Source organism: Cucurbita pepo, chromosome 9 (genome assembly GCF_057944985.1).
Source record: "Cucurbita pepo subsp. pepo isolate OVF chromosome 9, ASM5794498v1, whole genome shotgun sequence".
Classification (NCBI taxonomy): domain Eukaryota; kingdom Viridiplantae; phylum Streptophyta; class Magnoliopsida; order Cucurbitales; family Cucurbitaceae; genus Cucurbita; species Cucurbita pepo.
In genome coordinates this window covers 10,046,670-10,061,882 of record NC_141806.1, presented here as the reverse complement: position 1 = coordinate 10,061,882, position 15,213 = coordinate 10,046,670, and the positions used below count along the sequence as shown (strand labels likewise).

At 36.2% G+C, this 15,213-nt stretch overlaps 1 pseudogene across 1 annotated transcript; it reads left to right on the top strand.

Annotated features, from left to right (window-relative positions):
* The first annotated feature begins 11,864 nt into the window (after positions 1–11,864).
* On the top strand, positions 11,865–14,920 carry LOC111787939 (protein CLMP1 pseudogene; annotated as a pseudogene). The gene is made up of 2 exons (XR_015422518.1): positions 11,865–12,003; positions 12,138–14,920. The product of XR_015422518.1 is annotated as a protein CLMP1 pseudogene (transcript).
* The last annotated feature ends 293 nt before the right edge of the window (positions 14,921–15,213 follow it).

Genomic DNA, 15,213 nt, shown 5'->3' with positions numbered 1-15,213 from the left:
TAGTGGATATCAATCATTTGCAAATGTGGCTTATGCTTTTCAATTGAATATAGAAGGACAATCACCTAATTCCATTCCAAATTAATATTATGAGCAACTACAACAGATAGCACAAGCCTTATCTGCTTATCTGCCTATTTAAGAGTAGAGATATTTCTTTCATCGTAGTTCTTATTTATGTTGATGATATTTTGTTGATTGAATTAGTCTCTAAGTGGGAGATTATTGGGATATGAAGTCTATGCCTATTTGTAGTAAAGATCTCATACAAATATATATGGTATATATTCGTAAAGATCTATAGAGATATATATGATAGATATTTTGTAAAGATATACCTAGGATATTTTTGTAAAGATGAGCTCTGATACCAATTGTTGGTGTTAATATAACACATGCGGAAGCAATTTGGATCTTAGGCACTTTTAGAACATCAATTATTGTAAATAACTAGCATATTCATAAGTATTAAAACTTAATGAGTTTAAATACTAACCTTTTGTAGTTCAAACTCCTTTTGCCTCACGAACCGGTTTCGAACCACCACTAGTGTCTTCTCCACTATCCTCCGGCCTTAGAACGGGATTGTGGAATCCGGTGAGTGACTAAACTTGGGAGGGATTTTGTATATGTGAAAGAGTGTTTGTCTCAAGGTTTTTCATCAAGATGATGAAGAAAATCCCTACCAAGTATCATGATCACTCTATTTAAAGAGTCAAGTTTGCATGTTCATGCAAACTTGAGATCACCAAATTTTGACACTTAAAATTCCACTCAAATGTTTGGGATTATGTGGCAAGCATGCATGTTTGAGTTAACCAAATTTTGACACTCAAAATTCCACTCAAACTTGTGGGGTTTATTTGGCAAACATGCAAGTTTGGTTAAACCAAATTTTGACACCTCAAAATTCCACTAACATGGATTTTTCCATTAGATGAAAGTCAACATTTCGACTTTCTTCATTTTAATTCAACAATTAATTTGAATAATGAATTTCAAATTAAAGTAACATTAAATGATTAATTAAACTATTTAATTAATATTTAATATTAATTCAAATGCCAATCCCAATCAATTCCGACACATAATTGATTAAGATATTTAAATCTTATTTAAATATCTCAGATTCTCTCTTTTCGTTTAATTCGTAAATAAAACAAAATTGCGGTTAAATATATCATATATATGTAACGCATATTCCCTAATTTGAATTCGAACACTTCGAACTCACTCGTCACACTGTTCTATGGTTTAGTCCTATATGAGCTAGCAGAGGGACCTAATGGACCTATAGATCATGGGCTCCAACGATCCAAGATTAACCGATTAAACTCATTAACCTGGTTAACCAACATTCATTAACTACTAGGACACTCCACTATAGCCTAGTAGTTGCACTCCCCTCACTATAGATATATTTCTGTCCATCTGATATAACCATGATTAGTAAGTCGATCCTTCACAGGTTGTTCGTAACTAGAGCTGGGTCAATTTACCGTTTTACCCCTGAAGTTACTTCTTGTTCCTTATGTCTCACTGATCCTCTAATGAACAATTGGTTTGTGGTCCAACCAGTAAACCGAATCCCTCTCAGGCCAATGAGAGGGTGGGGCCCCTTGTTCAAGACCTGGAGTCAGTGCTTAAGGGAACTACCTTTCTTCTATCCCTAAAAGTGGGTAGGAGTGAATTCCGTCTTGCACCCCACGTCCCCAGCCATTCACCCAGTCTTACCCCTGAAATGGGAGGCCTGTTGAGTCGGCGAACTAGAGCCACTCTCACCCATGCAAATCTAAGGATAATTCCGAATAAATAGGAGTTCATGGTTAGCTCAGGATTAAAACCGAGTTACCTAGGTTATCGAATGAAAAGAAAATCAGTCTCAACAGTAAACGACTTTATAAAGTGAGAGTGGTTTTCTTCATGGTCCGATCTTATGCAATACTCATTGCATAGGACGCCCCCACTCACATGTCTCCACATGCACAATTTAGTGATCACATTGTTTATATCATACACAAAAGTGGGCCGCATCCATAGTGTCCCCAGAATAAGGTACTCAGCCTTATCCTTATACTATAGATCATTTTGACTATATACTTGAACTTGATCCACTCTTATGTCTCTACATATAGTTCAAGTAATCATACTATAGCCAGAGTGTTCTTAGTTTATTGGATTTAGATTAATGATCGTAAAGTTCACTTTATTCAATAACAATTTTTACTGAATAAACATCAATAATAACTTTATTGATAATAGAATATATCTTTGTTTACAAACTATGCGTTTTAGGACATAAAACCCAACAGTTGGGTGTACAAAATTAACTACAACTCTGATGGTTCTGTTGAACATTACAAAGCTCGGCTGCTAGCAAAGGGATACACTCAAGTTGAAGGTATTGATTACAAAGAGACATTTTCTCCCACAACGAAACTTACTACACTTCGTTGCTTACTCACTATTGCTACTGCTAAAAAATACTTCACTCATCAGTTGGATGTTCAAAATATCTTTCTCCATGACAATCTAAACGAGGAAGTCTACATGTTTTTACCACTAGGTCTTCACCGATAGGGGGAGAATACAGTATGTCGGCTACATAAGTCTCTTTATGGGTTAAAACAGGTTTCTCGCAATTGTTCTCCATATTCTCTACCACTATAAAAAATGTAGATTACACTCAGTCAAAAGCTGATTACTCTTTATTTACGAGTAGAGGTATTTCTTTCACTGTAGGTGTTATCTATGTTGATGATATTCTGTTGACTGATTTCAAGAAATTCAACATCTCAAGACTTGTTTACTCAATAAATTATTTATAAAATATTTAGGGAATTTGCAATATTTTCTGGGCATTGGATTTTCTCAATCTAGAAAAGAAATGTTTATGTCTCCAAGGAAATTTACTTTAGACATTCTTCAAGACACAGGTCTTACAGGAGGACGTCCAGAAAAATTTCTTATGGAGCAAAATCTGAAGCTTTCTTTAACAGAAAAAGATAAGTTAATGATCCAAGAAAATATAGACAGTTGAATGACAGATTAATATATTTAACTGTTACCATATCTTACATAGTGTATTCCGTTAGTATGCTTAGCCAATTCATGTGTGAACCAAGAAAACCACATTGGGAGGCAGCTCTTCGAGTTCTGAGATACATCAAAGGTACTCTTGGTCAAGAACTTCTACTGCCATCTGAAAAAAACTTGAGATTACAAACATATTGCGATTCTGACTAGAGTGGTTGTCGAACTACGAGACGGCCTATTTCTGGGTTCTGCATCTTCTTGAAAAATTTAATTATTTCTTGGCAGTCCAAAGAATAAACCAATGTGTCCAGATCATCAGTAGAAGTCGAGTATCGAGGTATGACAAACACTTGTTTTGAGTTAACTTGGCTGAGATACATTCTTCAAGACTCGAAAGTTTCGTTGTCCGAATCAGCATTGTTGTATTATTATAACAGCCAACCCAGTTTTTCACAAATGTACGAAGCACATTGAAATAGATTGTCATATAGTCCGAGAAAAGTTACAAGCTAGAATCATAAAACCATGTTATGTTTCGACTAAAATGCAATTGACGGATATTTTCACTAAAGTTTTGGGAAGACAACAATTTGATTTTCTAAAAGTCAAAGTTTGATGTGATTGACATACACTCTCCACCTTGAGGGAGAGTTTTATGAATTTTGATTTAAAATATAAAGATATCTGTGAAATATATTTTGATGTATAAATGTAATTAGTTATAAAATATATTTGACATAGTTGTCATCCACTAGTATTTTTTTCCCCTTATTTTTATGAGTTGGATATATTTTCTTTGTTTTCAGTAGTTGGTTAGCGGTATATTTTCTCCTTATTTTTAGAAGTTAGTTGGCAGCTTTTCCTATTTAAACGTTGTGAATAGTAATGAATATGGTACTTTCGATACCATTTTCGGTTCTCATTCTTAACACAAAGGCAATTAAGATAAAAATGACCACTTTTTGGCCAAATTAAAGTGTCAAAAGCTATATTAGATTTTTAATTAATAGTATTAAGTAAGTTATACCGCTATGCTCTAATATGATGTTGTGAACTTGTGTAGGTTAACTTGAATTTCAATGGACAGAATTGGACTAGCTCCAAGTATAATTTATCGAGTTCAATTTAATCTACTCAGGTACGTGGTTTTTCTACCGTTTGGGCAACATGAATCATTTGTAGTATGAATGACATGTGCCCTCTGACCCTTGTAATGTGTCATACCTTATGATTGTTATGTTTATTATGTTATGATGAGATATGTCATGTTATGTAATATCATGTTGACATGATATGTTACTTATGAATGTGACATGTTATGAAAGTATTGTACCATATTATACAATACCTTATGTAATGACATGAAATGATTATGTTATGTAATGATTATGTTATGTATGTATTGCATCACGGATACATGTCAAGATTTTAAACTATGAGAACTTCAAGTATATTTTATGTTTACGTGTATTAGGATACTTTCGCGTTATGATTAGTATAGACATGTACAATACAGTATTTATGTTTGTCATGAAGTTATGATACGGTATTGTATATACCACAATACTATGCATGCTCCATTCCTTCCGTGGTATTCCAATAGCATGGGTGTACGCTAGTCAAAGGCCAAGTTCAGAGGGTACGTATACGAGCTCGCCTGGGGTCCATATGCAAGTATGTGGGCCGTGTGTAGAGTAGTACTACACATCCAATTCTACCTAAACCGGAAGTTGAGACCATAGATATGAAATGATGTTTTATGATAGGTCTCAAACATAATTATACGTGATTACATTTCCTAATAGCAGTAGTGAAGTCACTTACGAAATATTTCTTAACATTTATATTTTACAGAATCATTATTCAACCCACGATAAACTATGATTTTAAAATATGCGTAAATGTACATTTAAAATATAATAATAAAAATAATAATGTAAAGATTAATTATAAAATGAGATCTAACGAAAATATATGTCAGAAGTGTTGGGTTTTATGTCCTAAAACTCATAGTTTGTAAACAAAAACATATTCTATTTTCAATAAAGTTATTATTGTTGTTTATTCAGTAAAGATTGTTATTGAATAAAGTGAACTTTACGATCATTAATCTAAATCCAATAAACTAAGAACACTCTGGCTATAGTATGATTACTTGAACTATATGTAGAGACATAAGAGTGGATCAAGTTCAAGTATATAGTCAAAATGATCTATAGTATAAGGATAAGGTTGAGTACCTTATTCTGCGCACACTATGGATGCGGCCCACTTTTGTATATGATATAAACAATATGACATGTGAGTGGGGGCATCCTATGCAATGAGTATTGCATAAGATCGGACCATGAAGAAAACCACTCTCACTTTATAATGTCGTTTACTGTTGAGACTGATTTTCTTTTCATTCGATAACCTAGGTAACTCAGTTTTAATCTTGAACTAACCATAAACTCCTGTTTATTCGGAATTATCCTTAGATTTGCATGGGTGAGAGTGGCTCTAGTTCGCCGACTCAATAGGCCTCCCATTTTAGGGGTAAGACTGGGTGAATGGTTGGGGACGTGGGGTGCAAGATGGAATTCACTCCTACCCACTTTTAGGGATAGAAGAAAGGTAGTTCCCTTAAGCACTGACTCCAGGTCTTGAACAAGGGGCCCCACCCTCTCATTGGCCTGAGAGGGATTCAGTTTACTGGTTGGACCACAAACCAATTGTTTATTAGAGGATCAGTGAGACATAAGGAACAAGAAGTAACTTTAAGGGTAAAACGGTAAATTGACCCAGCTCTAGTTACGAACAACCTGTGAAGGATCGACTTACTAATCATGGTTATATCAAATGGACAGAAATATATCTATAGTGAGGGTAGTGCAACTACTAGGCTATAGTGGAGTGTCCTAGTAGTTAACGATTGTTGGTTAACAAGGTTAATGAGTTTAACCGGTTAATCTTGGATCGTTGGAGCCCATGATCTATAGGTTCATTAGGTCCCTCTACTAACTCATATCAGACTAAACCATAGAACAGTGTGATAAGTGAGTTCGAAGTGTTCGAATTCAAATTAGGGAACATGCTCTACATATATACGATATATTTAACCGCATTTTTGTTTTATTTACGAATTAAAGAAAAGGAGAGAATCTGAGATATTTAAATAAGATTTAAATATCTTAATCAATTATGTGTCCGATTGAGATTGGCATTTGAATTAATATTAAATATTAATTAAATAGTTTAATTAATCATTTAATGTTACTTTAATTTGAAATAGTTTAATTAATCATTTAATGTTACTTTAATTTGAAATTCATTATTCAAATTAATTGTTGAATTAAAATGAAAGTCAAAATGTTGCATTGACTTAATGGAAAAATCCATGTTAGTGGAATTTTGAGGTGTCAAAATTTGGTTTAACCAAACTTGCATGTTTGGCATATAAACCCCACAAGTTTGAGTGGAATTTTGAGTGTCAAAATTTGATTAACTCAAACATGCATGCTTGCAACATATTCCCAAACATTTGAGTGGAATTTTAAGTATCAAAATTTGGTGATCTCAAATTTGCATGAACATGCCAATATGACTTTTTAAATAGAGTGATCATGGTATATGGAAGGTCTTCTTCTTGGTGGAAAATCTTGAGAAAAACCTCTCACAAACACTCTCTTCATATATACAAAATCCCTCCCAAGTTTAGTCACTCACCGGATTCCACAATCCCGTTCTAAGGTCGGAAGATAGTGGAGAAGACACTAGTGGTGGTTCGAAACCGATTCGTGAGAAAAAAGAAGTTTGAACTACAAAAGATTAGTATTCAAACTCATTAAGTTTTAATACTTATGAACATGCTAGTTATTTACTATAATTGATGCTCTAAAAGTGTCTAAGATTCAAGTTGCTTCCGCATGTGTTATATTAACACCATCAAGAAGTAGAAGTAGAGTTAATAGACAATGGAAAATAAAAGTTGAAAGTGGTGTGGAGTAAAGTGTAGGAAGCCACGTGATCCAAAGAATAAAAGATAGCTTGTTTCAAGAAGGAACAAATTTCTTTTTCAATTTTGAAGCAAAATGTTCTATATGTTCTGCCAATGATGAAAAAAAAAAAAACAAAAAAACAACCTTTATAACCCAAAGAAGAAAACAATGATAGTGTTGTTTGTTTATATGTTCTTGATAGCAATGTAGCGCAAGTTAATCATTCATTTACTTATGTAATAATAGAGAAAAAGAAAAATTAGGTGAGTTAATTCTCATAATAGAATTATTATAATTTATGATTGTGAGACCTATTACGTAGAATTAAATTTCAGAGAGCAGCGTTAAGCTAACATCAAGGGATCGTAGTAGCTTCGGCCTAGGCAAACCAAGTAAGTGATCATACTATTTAACTAGATCGGAAGAATTATCTTATGTATGATGACACATGCCTAGTGGCCTATACATGTGTCATGTATTTGTTATGATGACATGTTATGTTATGTTATGATGATAGGTTACATTATGATGATATGATATGTTATGATGTTGGGATATGTAATGATTGATGGTATTACTATAACACGTGCAGAAGCAATTTGGATCTTAGGCCTCTAAGTACATAAATTATAGTAAATTAGCTAGCATGTTCAAAAGCGTTAAAACTCAATGCGTTTGAATACTAACATTTTGTAGTTCAAATTCTTTTTTCTTTACGAACTGGTTTCGAACCACCACTAGTGTCTTGCCTACTTTTCTCTGGCCTTAGAACAGGATTGTGGAATCCGGTGACGGACTAAACTTGATAGGAATTTAGTATATGTAAAAAGAGAGTTTTGAGAGATTTTCTCAAAAATTTTCCCGAAGAAGTTACATGTACCTTAATCACTCTATTTATAGAGTCATATTTGCATGTTCATGCAAATTTGAGATTACTAAATTTTGACACTCAAAATTCCACTCAAATTTGTGGGATTATGTGGCAAACATGCAAGTTTGATTAAATCATATATTGACACTCAATATTCCACTAACTCAAACATGGATTTTCCATCGAGTGAATTCAACTTTTTGACTTTCTTTATTTTAATTCAACAATTAATTTAAATAATTAATTTCATATCAAAATAATATTAGATGATTAATTAAACAATTTAGTTAATATTTAATATTAAATCAAAGGTCAATCCCAATCAATTCCGCCCCATATGGATTATGAATTTCTATTCGTAATTAAAATATTTAAATTTTATTTAAATATCTCAAATTCTCTCGTTTTGTTTAACTCATAATTAAAATAAAACGCGGTTAAATATATCATATATATTTAGCATATATTCTCTAATTTGAATTCGAACACTTCGAACTCACTCATCACACTGTTTTAAGGTTTAGTCGATATGAGCTAGCAGGGGGACCTAATGGACCTACAGATCATGGGCTCCAACGATTCGAGATTAACCGACTAAACTCATTAACCTTGTTAACCAACATTCGTTAACTATTAGAACACTCCACTATAGCCTAGTAGTTGCACTCTCCTCACTGTAGATATATTTCTGTCCATTTGATATAACCATGATTCGTAAGTCGATCCTTCAAAGGTTGTTCGTAACTAGAGCTAGGTCAATTTACCGTTTTACCCCTAAAGTTACTTCTTGTTCTTTAAGTTCCACTGATCCTCTAATGAACAATTGGTTTGTGGTCCAACCACAAAACCGAATCCCTCTCGGGTCAATGAGAGGGTGGGGCTCCTTGTTCAAGACCTGGAGTTAGTACTTAAGGGAACAACCTCTCTACTATCCCTAAAAGCAGGTAGGAGTGAATTCCATCTTATACCCTATGTCCCCAGCTATTCACCCAGTCTTACCCTTGAAATGGGAGGCTAATTGAGTCGGCGAACTCGGGGCCATTCTTACCCATGCAAATCTAAGGATAATTCCGAATAAATAGGTGTTCATAGTTAGCTCAGGATTAAGGTCGAGTTACCTAAGTCATGGAGTGAAAAAATCAGTCTCAACAGTAAACGACATTATAAAGTGAAAGTGATTTTCTTCATGGTCCGATCTTATGCAATACTGATTACATAGGACGCCCCCACTCACATGTCTCCACATGTACAATTTATTAATCACATTGTTTGTATCATATGCAAAAGTGGGCTGCATCCATAGTGTCCCCAGGATAAGGTACTCAGCCTTATCCCTGTACTATAGATCATTTTGACTATATACTTGAACTTGATCCACTCCTATCTCTCTACATATAGTTCAAGTAATCATACTATAGCCAGAATATTCTTAGTTTATTGAATTTAGATTAATGATCATAAAATTCACTTTATTCAATAACAATCTTTATCGAATAAACATCAATAATAACTTTATTGAAAATAGAATATGTTTTTGTTTACCAACTATGAGTTTTAGGACATAAAACCCAACATATGTGCTCATACATGGGCCATGTGTGAAGGAGTACCACACATCCAACCATACCAAGAATAGAAAAGCACCCAAGGCCATGTAAAGTTTACTAAAAGATAGGTCCCACTCATGTGTTGCATGTGTTTGCATTTCTAACCCCAACAGTGGGGTGATTTACTGAGTATTTCATAAAATACTCAAGCCACATGCTACCTATATTTTTCACGTAAAGGCAAGACACCAATGTACAACTGGGTGAAGTTGAGGATACCATGGAAGTTGAAGAGGGGCATTATTAGTAGCTTACGTTTATTTGACTGTTTTTAAGTTAAATCATTTAACCTTGTTTTATTTAGAGTTTTCTGAATTCATTTACTCAACGTTTTATTTCCGGAGATATGTTTGTTTGGATTTTTAGACCTTTTATGAAAGACTTGGTTGTGTTTTCCAAGGTTATTTATGATGAGATTCCGCGTAATGAGTTATGCATGCATGAGTGATGTCACTAATTAGGTTAAGAAAATTAGGGGCGTTACATCATTAATACAACACAACTCCACACATCCTTCACATGTTACCCTAGGTAACATGCATGGACAAGCTTTCATACATTCATCATTCATAACATCACTTAAGAGTTGTATATCAGAATACCCTTCATTATCATAATGCAACATGACATGTCATACAAGCATATCATCGTAATAAGAGGTATCATCATATTATGTCTTATCATCATCATACATCTCAGGTAATCATGTCATAATGCATCATCATCATAACGTATCATAACATCATAACATAATGTATCATCATAACATATCATAACATAAGCAAACCAGATCATTATAACATATACATCACATCAACATACATGACACGTGCAAGGGCCACTGGGCACGTGTCATCATACATAAGACAAGTCTTTCGACTGAGCCGATAGTAGGGTCACTTACTTTGTAGGCCTAGGTTGAAGTTACTACGACTTTTTGATGTTAGCTTAACGCTACTTTCTGAAATTTAATTATGTCTAAAAAGTCCAACAATCATAAATTAGAATTCTACTATTGGAATTGACTCACCTAATTTTGCATAAAATAATTTAAACTTACTTCTAATAATTTAAACTAGATAAGAGGTAGTGATACTGTGCTTCTGAAGAGTTGAAAATAGTAGAAAAGAGTTCGAACATATCAGACCCAAGCTGGATCAATTGAAATGTCAGTCTAGAGCCGTCAGAAAGTGTATTCTTCGATCGACTTTGAATCGTTCAAGTGGGATGATAAAATGAAGGAAGGAATCTCCCTTTTAGAGCGAGGGAGGTTTCAACTCCCCACTTCTCAACTTAAGCTACTCGTACAATTTCCCTTTCTTTCTTTTTTCTTTTTTTCTCTAATTTTTGGGTTAATTCAAAAATTGTGAATGTACCTCACTTTTTATTTGTTCTCTTCAACCCTCAACCAAATATAATAAGATTTGTTCCTATAAATTCATGAGATTAAGATGAATATTTCTGATGAAAATCGAGTCAAGATCTTTTTTGAGGTTAGTTGAGCTTAACATCGTTGAGTTTTAGAAACTAAATCATTCTCCTACTGCAAATTAGATGTGGTTCTTTGAGTCATTAGTTTCACTTCTATGAATATGAGTACAAGATTCTCAAGAAGGCATCAAGAGACGAAAAGTGGAACTCAAGCAATTGGGATGACTTATGTTTGATACTTGTACGAATTTAAAGGAACTTTTAGAATGCTCATAAAGACTTAAAAGTCAAATATCACATTATACTTACATAATGATTTAAGTGTACATCAAATTCGAACGGGAGCAAAGACCTGGTTCCACCCGGGTGAATCAGTCTTCTCCAATAGCGTATCCCTCAAACATCTGTTACATTTATTCAAGTTCATTAAATTTCAATGCAAAACATTTGAAATATTTTTTCAGAGATTTCAAAATTTTAAAAGTAGAATAAGTTCGAAATGACATGACATACATGTAGTAATAGTCTTACACTCGAGAGAAAAAGTAGGTTCTTTCCTTTCTGCGCACTTCTGGTTCACACGATACTCCTCATGCTCCTAAATCTTCACGACACTTCCACCATAGTGTGAGCTGGGAGCAGCTCTAAAAAGCGAGGCCTACTTCCAAAATCGCTTTCTACAACATCACGAAAAAGTCAACTATGGTAGTCCACTGATCCCATCATTGGTGAAATCCAATGCCTTGGAGCGAGAAAAAAGCGAGCTTAGAACCTTCTACCCTTACAAAAGTGGGAAAGTGTGGACGAAATGGTTAGTTTGTTTGATCCGACGGCCAACGAGGAAGGAATGGTTAGTTTGTTTGATCCGACGGCCAAGGAGGAAGGACCCACATTAGATGATTAAACCTCACCTGTATCCAAACCCATCCTCTTCTTCAATCTAGGGTTTTCCCTCGCTCCATTTTTCCCAACAATTTTCCCTTTCTTTCTTCCACCTCTCGCTCTCCAAATTCATTTTCGATTCCTTCCTGTGGCGTCTCAAACAATCCAACATTCTCTACTTTCGGAGTTCGCTTCTGTAAGTTTGCTTGTTTCTTTCTTCTTCTCTGCTTCTAATGCCTGAAGTTTTCCGCCTACTTTTTGCGATTTCTCAGCTTTCGTTTTCGTTTCTGTAATTTCTTGTTTGGCATTTGAATCTTCCGCGTGGGGAAGTGGGACAAAGGGCTTTGTTTTCGCTTTTATCTATATGGGGAAATCTGGGACTCGAAAGAAGAAAGGTGCTTCCAATCATGCTTCTTCTGCTGTTAATTCCACTCCGAATGCTAATGGGGGTGTTGATTTGGATTCTTCTATATTTTTGAAAAGAGCACATGAGTTGAAAGAAGAGGGGAACAAAAGGTTTCAGAATAAGGATTATGTTGGTGCTCTTGAACAGTATGAAAGTGCACTTCGTCTTACCCCCAAATCCCACCCTGATCGAGCTGTGTTTCATAGCAATAGAGCGGCCTGTTTGATGCAAATGAAACCAATTGATTATGATACTGTTATTGCTGAATGTACCATGGCCCTCCAGGTCCAGCCTCTATTTGTTCGTGCTCTTCTTCGGAGGGCTCGTGCATTTGAGGCTATCGGGAAGTATGAAATGGCGATGCAGGACGTGCAGGTCTTATTGGTTGCCGATCCCAACCATCGAGATGCTCTTGACATTGCCCAGCGGTTAAGGGCTGCTGTGGGTCCTCGCCAGGAGGCTCAACAGGACCTTCAGAGCCGCCCGTCGCCTGCTGCTCTAGGTGCCTCGGCTGTTGGTGCTCCCATTGCAGGGTTAGGCCCATGTTTGCCTGCCCGACCGGTTCAAAAGAAGGCAGCAGCCTCCGTTGGGGGTGCTACTGGACTGCTAAATAGTAAAATGGATAAGCATCAAGGAGTTCTACCTACTGAAAATGGCCCAACTGAACCCAAATTGCAATTTCCTAAAGTAGTCTTGAAGCCTTCAAGTGGATCTTCAAAGGCTCCCAATGTATGTGAAGATAAACTGAAGGAAGGTTCATTTTCTTCGTTGTTGTCACATGCTCAAAGTCAACATCAAGAACCTAAGGTTCAGTTGAGGCCTTTGAAGCTTGTCTATGACCATGACATTAGGCTTGCTATGATGCCAGTGAATTGTAACTTCAAAGTCCTCAGAGAAATTGTGAGCAAGCGCTTTCCTTCATCAAAATCTTTATTGATCAAGTATAAGGATTCGGATGGTGATCTGGTGACAATAACCTGTACAAGTGAGCTTAGACTTGCGGAGCTTTGTGCCGATAGCCTTTCTCTCAAGGACCCCGAAGAGGATAAACCTGCTTCAATTGGAATGCTTAGATTGCATCTTGTAGAGGTGAGTCCTGAGCAAGAGCCACCGTTGTTGGAAGAAGCAGACGAGAAACTTGTTGGAATTGAAGAGTTAAAGGGAGATGACAGCGGGCACGCTTCACCTCTTGGGGAGTCTGTGGCAGAAGCTACTGATTCTGAAAATGATAAGATAGATAAGGAAGTTGTGAAGGAGATACCAGGAGCTTCCGAAGATCCTGAGTGCAAGGAAGTTGAGATGGATGATTGGTTATTTGAATTTGCGCAACTTTTCCGAACCCATGTTGGTATTGATCCAGATGCTCATGTAGACTTGCATGAGCTTGGAATGGAGCTCTGCTCCGAGGCTCTTGAGGAGACGGTAACTAGTGAAGAAGCTCAGAATCTTTTTAACAAGGCAGCATCTAAATTCCAGGAGGTTGCTGCTTTAGCTTTCTTCAACTGGGGTAATGTTCACATGTGTGCTGCAAGGAAACGCATTCCGCTAGATGACTCGTCTGGAAAGGATATTGTGGCAGAGCAGCTTCAAACTGCTTATGAGTGGGTGAAGGAGAAGTACTCCCTAGCAAGAGAGAAATATGAAGAAGCTCTTTTGATCAAGCCTGACTTTTATGAAGGTCTATTGGCCCTTGGTCAGCAGCAGTTTGAAATGGCCAAACTTCATTGGTCTTTTGCACTAGCTAAGAAAATAGATCTCTCATCTTGGGATTTTACAGAAACACTTGAGCTTTTTGACAGTGCAGAGGAGAAAATGAAAGTAGCTACTGAGATGTGGGAAAAATTAGAGGAGCTGAGGGCAAAGGAGCTAAAAGATCCAACTGGAAGCAAGAGGGAAGAATTATCGAAGCGACGTAAGAAACAGCCTGGCAGTGCAGACAGTGAAATGCAGGGAATAGGTGGCCAGCTCGAGGTTTCACCGAATGAAGCTGCAGAGCAAGCAGCACTGATGAAGTCACAAATCCATCTATTCTGGGGCAACATGCTCTTTGAGAGGTCGCAAGTGGAATGTAAAATAGGGACTGGAGATTGGAAGAAGAACCTTGATGCTGCTGTAGATCGCTTTCGACTGGCTGGAGCTTCCGAGGCTGACATTTCAGTTGTTTTGAAGAATCATTGTTCTAATGAAGCTGCTGTCGAAGGCGATGATAAGGAAAGCTTAAAAATAAACGGCAATGTGAATCAAGAAAAGGAAGATATCATCAAGGAGGTCGATCACACATCATCTAGGTAGCTGTCAGAAATGACAGTATCGCATTATATGACCCGAAACCGATTGCTAGAATTCATTACAACGAACAAAGAAAAGAAATCACATTGTTTCAACCAGGCATTAGGATGACTGCTTTTGATCGACGTAGTCGAATCCCGGCACAGTTAGCAGCTGTGTAGATTTCATTGGGGCAGGTTATGAATTCTGAGTGGTAAGTCTCTTAATCCCCTCACCAGTAATCAAATAACTTGTGCGCCAGATTGATGATTTATATCTTGAAGAAATGAACTGATTTTGGTTTTGCCTGATTCATAACTTTTTGGTAGTGGTCAGATTTTGTTGTTGGTTGTTTCATGAGTGAGGCTAGGCTTTCATAACAATGTGTAAAAGCTTCCCTTCAGATTCATGATCAAGGCAGTTCTCATAGTTGAGATGATCCGTGGTTCCTGTTATGATAACTTTCTCTCTTCTCCTTCTCCCCATTTAAAATGTAGGCGTTTGTTGCTCGATTAATGATGGCGTCCTTCGCAAGTATGTCGAAGAAAACACTCGGGTGATGGTCGTAAGCCCTCTCGTGAGCTCTGCATCTGCCAAATTTGTTCCTACACATTTTGAAAGTTACTTACGAGGAAAAATTGGAAATTCAATTGGAGTCTTACACTTAAATTCATCCCTCAAGCCCCCTTTCAATTGGAGCTTTGAGGAAGATTTTTGAACAACATCATGAAG